The sequence below is a fragment of the Oncorhynchus gorbuscha genome, unplaced genomic scaffold, assembly GCF_021184085.1.
Source record: "Oncorhynchus gorbuscha isolate QuinsamMale2020 ecotype Even-year unplaced genomic scaffold, OgorEven_v1.0 Un_scaffold_1017, whole genome shotgun sequence".
Taxonomy (NCBI): domain Eukaryota; kingdom Metazoa; phylum Chordata; class Actinopteri; order Salmoniformes; family Salmonidae; genus Oncorhynchus; species Oncorhynchus gorbuscha.
In genome coordinates, this window is record NW_025745930.1 from 173,974 (window position 1) to 182,022 (window position 8,049).

Sequence of the window (8,049 nt, forward strand, 5' to 3'; positions counted from 1 at the left end):
CACGTTTAGACAAGGGGGTCCCTAAAGGGGTTTTCTGCTGACCAGCCGGGCTAAGTACACGTTTAGACAAGGGGGTCCCTAAAGGGGTTTTCTGCTGACCAGCCGGGCTAAGTACACGTTTAGACAAGGGGGTCCCTAAAGGGGTTTTCTGCTGACCAGCCGGGCTAAGTACACGTTTAGACAAGGGGGTCCCTAAAGGGGTTTTCTGCTGATCAGCCGGACTAAGTACACGTTTAGAGGGGTCCCTAAAGGGGGTCCCGTTTAGAAAGGGGTTTTCTGCTGACCAGCCGGGCTAAGTACACGTTTAGACAAGGGGGTCCCTAAAGGGGTTTTCTGCTGACCAGCCGGGCTAAGTACACGTTTAGACAAAGGGGTCCCTAAAGGGGTTTTCTGCTGTCCGCATAGAAGCACCTTTTTGGTTTCAGGTAGAACTTTTTTTGGTTGAAGGAAGAACCCTCTGTGGAAAGGTTTCTACCTGGAACCAAAAAGGGTTATTCAAAGAGTTCTCCTACCGGGACAGCCGAAGAACCCGTTAAGGTTCTAGATAGGGCACATTTTTACTAACCAGCCGGGCTCGTAGGGTACATTTTTACTAACCAGCCGGGCTCGTAGGGCACATTTTCTACTGACCAGGCCTAAAAAGGGAGGGGGAGTAAAGACGTGCATTATGGGGGATTGGTGATGACATCATGTCTGCAACTCCCCTGTGTCCTGGGTACGCCTTGACCCCTAGGACACACAGTGATACAAGGAGGTTAACATAATGAAAGTGGTCTCTCTCTCTCTCTCTCTCTCTCTCTCTCTCTCTCTCTCTCTCTCTCTCTCTCTCTCTCTCTCTCTCTCTCTCTCTCTCTCTCTCTCTCTCTCTCTCTCTCTCTCTCTCTCTCTCTCTCTCTCTCTCTCTCTCTCTCTCTCTCTCTCTCTCTCTCTATATATATATATATACTGTATGTGTGTGTGTGTACCTGGGATTGGCTGGAGGAAGGGTTGTTCGTGCTGAAATCTGAGTATCTCTTCTTCTGTGGTGTGCAGATACAGGACAGCAGCTGGTAATACTCCTCTCTAACCTGATGAGGACAGCAGAGCATAGTGTTGCACGCACGCACGCACGCACGCACGCACGCACGCACGCACGCACGCACGCACACACACACACACACACACACACACACACACACACACACACACACACACACACACACACACACACACACACACACACACACACACACACACACACACACACACACACACACACACACCCCATACCGTTTTGTTCAGTAGGCAGTGCATGATGAACAGCAGTGCTCCCTGTAGAGAGTTGAGGATAGTGAAGAGATATGTCATGACCACTGTCCCCTCCTCTTGGAACTGGAACACTCCAAATATCCACATAGTACCCAACACACACAGCTGGGCCACTGCTGTCACTGTGAACACCCTGGAGAGAGAGAGGGAGGAGGAGGGAAGGGGGGAGAGGGGAGAGGGAAGGGGGGAGGAGGGAGAGGGGAGAGGGGAGGAGCAGGGAAGGAGGGGGAGGGGGAGGAGGAGGGAGCAAGACAGTTTTAGAAGTTTTACTTCACAAATCAAATCTGAATTACATTAATTCATTCACACACCAAGGATTTTGGGCTGTCCTAACATTCAACTTTATTTCTTCATTCACCTCTCTCTCTCTCTCTCTCTCTCTCCTCTCTCTCCTCTCTCTCCTCTCTCTCTCTCTCTCTCTCTCTCTCTCTCTCTCTCTCTCTCTCTCTCTCTCCTCTCTCTCTCTCTCTCTCTCTCTCTCTCTCTCTCTCTCTCTCTCTCTCTCTCTCTCTCTCTCTCTCTCTCTCTCTCTCTCTCTCTCTCTCTCTCTCTCTCTCTCTCTCTCTCTCTCTCTCTCTCTCTCTCTCTCTCTCTCTCTCTCTGTCTGTCTGTCTGTCTGTCTGTCTGTCTGTCTGTCTGTCTGTCTGTCTGTCTGTCTGTCTGTCTGTCTGTCTGTCTGTCTGTCTGTCTGTCTGTCTGTCTGTCTGTCTGTCTGTCTGTCCATTCCTCTCTCTGTCTCTCTGTCCATCTCTCATTCCTTTCTCTGTCAATTCAATTAAATTCATGTTGCTTTATTGGCAATGGAAACATATGTTCACATTGCCAAAGCAAGTGAAGTAGATAATATACGAAAGTGAAATGAACAATAAAAATGAACAGTAAGCATTACAATCACAGAAGTTCCCAAAGAATGAAGACATTCTAAATGTCATATCATGTCTATATACAGAGTTTTAACAATGTGCAAATAGTTAAAGTATAAAAGGGAAAATCAATAAACATAAATATAGGTCGCAAATCTTGCTGCTGTGATGGCACACTGTGATGACACACTGTGATGGCACACTGTGATGGCACACTGTGATGGTACACTGTGATGGCACACTGTGATGGCACACTGTGATGACACACTGTGATGGCACACTGTGATGGCACACTGTGATGGCACACTGTGATGACACACTGTGATGGCACACTGTGATGGCACACTGTAATGACACACTGTGATGGCACACTGTGATGACACACTGTGATGGCACACTGTGATGGCACACTGTGATGGCACACTGTGATGGCATACTGTGATGACACACTGTGATGGCACACTGTGATGGCACACTGTGCGAGTTTATCAAAATCGGGTTTGTTTTCAACTTCTTTGTGGATCTGTGTAATCTGAGGGAAATATGTGTCTCTAATATGGTCATACATTGGGCAGGAGGTTAGGAAGTGCAGCTCAGTTTCCACTTCATTTTGTGAGTAGTGTGAACATAGCCTGTCTTCTCTTGAGAGCCAGGTCTGCCTACGGTGGCCTTTCTCAATAGCAAGGCTATGCTCACTGAGTCTGTACATATTCAAAGCTTTCCTTAAGTTTGGGTCAGTCACAGTGATCAGGTATTCTGCCACTGTGTACTCTCTGTTGAGGGCCAAATAGCATCCTAGTTTGTTCAGTCTTTTTGTTAATTCTTTCCAATGTGTCAAGAAATTATCTTTTCGTTTTCTCATGATTTGGTTGGGTCTAATTGTGTTGCTGTCGTGGGGCTCTGTGGGGTGTGTTTGTGAACAGAGCCCAAGGACTATCTTGCTTAGGGGACTCTTCTCCAGGTTCATCTCTCTGTAGGTGATGGCTTTGTAATACCTTCTTATGGCTTGGGGGCAGTATTTCGACATCTGGATGAGAAGCGTGCCCAAAGTAAACTGACTGCTACTCAGGCCCAGAAGCTAGGATATGCATATCATTGGTATAGAAAACACTCTGAAGTTTCTAAAACAGTTTGAATGATGTCTTTGAGTAAAATAGAACGTATGTAGCAGGCGGAACCCCGAGGACAAAACATCCAGGATTTGTTTTTTGAGTTCATTCTCTTTTCAATGAGGTTTCATTGGGAATCTAGAATTCTAAGGCAGTTTCTTGCAGTTCCTATCGCTTCCCCTGGATGTCGACAGTCTTTAGAAATTGGTTGATGTTTTTCCTTTGAGGAATGAAGAAGTACAGCTGTTCAGAATGAGGGTCGAGTGAAATGCACTGTTTAATAGAGGCGCGTGACCAGAAATGCTCACTACACTTGGTTTTCCTCCGTTATTGAACGTTGTTTATCCCGTCTTAAATTGGACTATTTACGTATAAAAATACCTAAAGTTGTATTAGGAAAGTTGTTTGAAATGTTTGGACAAAGATTACAGGTCATTTATGAGATATTTTGTAGTCATGTTGCGCGAGTGGTAACTGTTTTTTTTCTGGATCAAACATGTCAAATAAATTGACATTTTGGATATATAACGATGGAATTAATTGAACAAAAGGACCATTTGTGATGTTTATGGGACATATTGGAGTGCCAACAGAAGAAGCTCGTCAAAGGTAAGGCATGAATTATATCTTTATTCCTGAGTTAAGTGTTGCGCCTGACGGGTTGAATTATGATGTTTGTTTGATGGGGTGCTGTCCTCAGATAATAGCATGGTTTGCTTTCGCCGTAAAGCCTTTCTGAAATCTGACACAGCGGCTGGACTTGTATCTTTTATCAATGTTTATGATGAGTATTTCTGTAATTTGATGTGGCTCTCTGCAATTTAATCGGATGTTATGTTCAGTAATGCATTGTCTCAAATAACGCGTCAATTTACACTGAGGTTTTTGGACATAAAGAGTGACTTTATTGAACAAAACATACATTTATTGTGCAACATGGAGTCCACCAGATGAACATCGTCTAAGGTTAGTGATTAATTTAATCGCTATTTCTGACTTTTGTGAGCCGTCTCCTTGCTGGAAAATGTCTGTATGGTTTTCTCTGGCTAGGCGCTATCCTAACATAACATTTCCCTGAATCTGGATTTTTGGGATGTCTCTAGGGCGATTGGGCTGGATGATTGATCAGGAAAAGGCATTTGACCGAGTTGAATATAAATACCTATGGCACACTTTTGAGGCTATAAGCTTCAGTTCTGGTTTTATTGCCATGATCAGGGTGATATATGGTGACATTGAAAGAGTATGGAAAGTTAACGGTGGCTTCAGTGCTCCTTTTAAAGTGTGTAGAGGAACTAGACAGGGGTGTTCGTTGTCCAGAATGTTGTATGCCATCGCTATAGAGCCACTACTAAATAGCATTAGACGTCGCATTGTGGTGAATCTTTCAGAGGATATTCCTCCTGTTCCTCTCTCAGCATATGCTGATGATGGAGTTATTTTGGTGAAAAATCAAGTGTAGGTGGATAGTTTGAGTCTCATGATTGATCGGTTTAATTAAGGGAGTATACTCTGGAAAGGTCAATTGGGATAAAAAAAGTTGTGCTTTACAGAATGGGAAATGGTCTGGAGGGATCATCCCTAGTGTACCTAGGGGATGAGGAGACAATAGGAATGGTGCTAGAGAGGTTTTAAGTATCTTGGAGTGTACCTAGGGGATGAGGAGACAATGGGAAAACAGGTTTTGTATCTTGGAGTGTATAGGGGATGAGGAGACAATGGGAATGGTACTGTTTTGTATCTTGGAGTGTACCTAGGGGATGAGGAGACAATGGGAATGGTGCTAGACAAAGTATCAGTACCTAGGGGATTAGACAATGGGATTGGTGCTAAGAGGTTTTAAGTATCTTGGAGTGTACCTAGGGGATGAGGAGACAATGCGAATGGTGCTAGAGAGGTTTTAAGTATCTTTGAGTGTACCTAGGGGATGAGGAGACAATGGGAATGGTGCTAGAGAGGTTTTAAGTATCTTGGAGTGTACCTAGGGGATGAGGAGACAATGGGAATGGTGCTAGAGAGGTTTTAAGTATCTTGGAGTGTACCTAGGGGATGAGGAGACAATGGGGATGGTGCTAGAGAGGTTTTAAGTATCTTGGAGTGTACCTAGGGGATGAGGAGACAATGGGGATGGTGCTAGAGAGGTTTTAAGTATCTTGGAGTGTACCTAGGGGATGTGGAGACAATGGGAATGGTGCTAGAGAGGTTTTAAGTATCTTGGAGTGTACCTAGGGGATGTGGAGACAATGGGAATGGTGCTAGAGAGGTTTAAGTATCTTGGAGTGTACCTAGGGGATGTGGAGACAATGGGAATGGTGCTAGAGAGGTTTTAAGTATCTTGGAGTGTACCTAGGGGATGAGGAGACAATGGGAATGGTGCTAGAGAGGTTTAAGTAATGGAGTGTACCTAGGGGATGAGGAGACAATAGGAATGGTGCTAGAGAGGTTTTAAGTATCTTGGAGTGTACCTAGGGGATGAGGAGACAATGGGAATGGTGCTAGAGAGGTTTTAAGTATCTTGAGTGTACCTAGGGGATGTGGAGACAATGGGAATGGTGCTAGAGAGGTTTTAAGTATCTTGGAGTGTACCTAGGGGATGTGGAGACAATGGGAATGGTGCTAGAGAGGTTTTAAGTATCTTGGAGTGTACCTAGGGGATGAGGAGACAATGGGAATGGTGCTAGAGAGGTTTTAAGTATCTTGGAGTGTACCTAGGGGATGTGGAGACAATGGGAATGGTGCTAGAGAGGTTTTAAGTATCTTGGAGTGTACCTAGGGGATGAGGAGACAATGGGAATGGTGCTAGAGAGGTTTTAAGTATCTTGGAGTGTACCTAGGGGATGAGGAGACAATGGGAATGGTGCTAGAGAGGTTTTAAGTATCTTGGAGTGTACCTAGGGGATGAGGAGACAATGGGAAAACATTGTCCTCAGATAATCGCATGGTTGTTGCTTTCTGCCGTAAAGCATTTTTGAAATCTGACAAAGCAGCTGGATTAACAAGAAGTTAAGCTTTTAATCATACTTGGTTGTACGACATGTATAAAATGGTATCATACTTGGTTGTACGACATGTATAACATGGTATCATACTTGGTTGTACGACATGTATAACATGGTATCATACTTGGTTGTACGACATGTATAACATGGTATCATACTTGGTTGTACGACATGTATAAAATGGTATCATACTTGGTTAACATGTATAACATGGTATCATACTTGGTTGTACGACATGTATAGCATGGTATCACTGACATGTATAACATGGTATCATACTTGGTTGTGACGACATGTATAACATGGTATCAGTGGACATGTATAACATGGTATCATACTTGGTTGTACGACATGTATAACATGGTATCATACTTGGTTGTACGACATGTATAACATGGTATCATACTTGGTTTTGACATGTATAAAATGGTATCATACTTGGTTGTACGACATGTATAACATGGTATCATACTTGGTTGTACGACATGTATAACATGGTATCATACTTGGTTGTACGACATGTATAACATGGTATCATACTTGGTTGTACGACATGTATAACATGGTATCATACTTGGTTGTACGACATGTATAACATGGTATCATACTTGGTTGTACGACATGTATAACATGGTATCATACTTGGTTGTACGACATGTATAAAATGGTATCATACTTGGTTGTACGACATGTATAAAATGGTATCATACTTGGTTGTACGACATGTATAACATGGTATCATACTTGGTTGTACGACATGTATAACATGGTATCATACTTGGTTGTACGACATGTATAACATGGTATCATACTTGGTTGTACGACATGTATAACATGGTATCATACTTGGTTGTACGACATGTATAACATGGTATCATACACGACATGTATAAAATGGTATCATACTTGGTTGTACGACATGTATAACATGGTATCATACTTGGTTTACGACATGTATAACATGGTATCATACTTGGTTGTACGACATGTATAACATGGTATCATACTTGGTTGTACGACATGTATAACATGGTATCATACTTGGTTGTACGACATGTATAACATGGTATCATACTTGGTTGTACGACATGTATAAGATGGTATCATACTTGGTTGTACGACATGTATAAGATGGTATCATACTTGGTTGTACGACATGTATAACATGGTATCATTGCAGTTAATGCTTTCGTATCTGTCATTCATTAAGATGTTGGAGATGGATGTGCTTTTTGTAAGAGAAACCATTTTTCACTGTTTTATGGAGTGTGAGTGAACAAAGCCTCTCAGTGGAATAGTCTCTGTTTACAGCCGAAGGGGAAACTCTCAATAAAACGGTTTTGATTTGGGGGTTTTAATACAGCAGAAAATGTCAATTGTTACATTTTATTTTGGGACAAACACGCACGCACGCACGCACACACGCACGCACACGCACACACACGCACGCTCTCACACACACACACACACACACACACACACACACACACACACACACACACACACACACACACACACACACACACACACACACACACACACACACACACACACACACACACACACACACACACACACACACACACACACACACACACAACACGCACGCACGCACTCTCACACACACACACACACACAAGCACACGCACGCACGCACGCACGCACTCTCACACACACACACACACACACACACACACACACACACACACACACACACACGCACACGCACACGCGCACACGCACACGCACACGCACACGCACACACGCACC

General features: G+C 43.6%; 1 pseudogene; it reads right to left on the minus strand.

Annotated features, from left to right (window-relative positions):
- Positions 1 to 272: 272 nt before the first annotated feature.
- The window catches only part of LOC124020998, a 54,430-nt pseudogene continuing 46,653 nt past the window's right edge, over positions 273 to 8,049 (minus strand).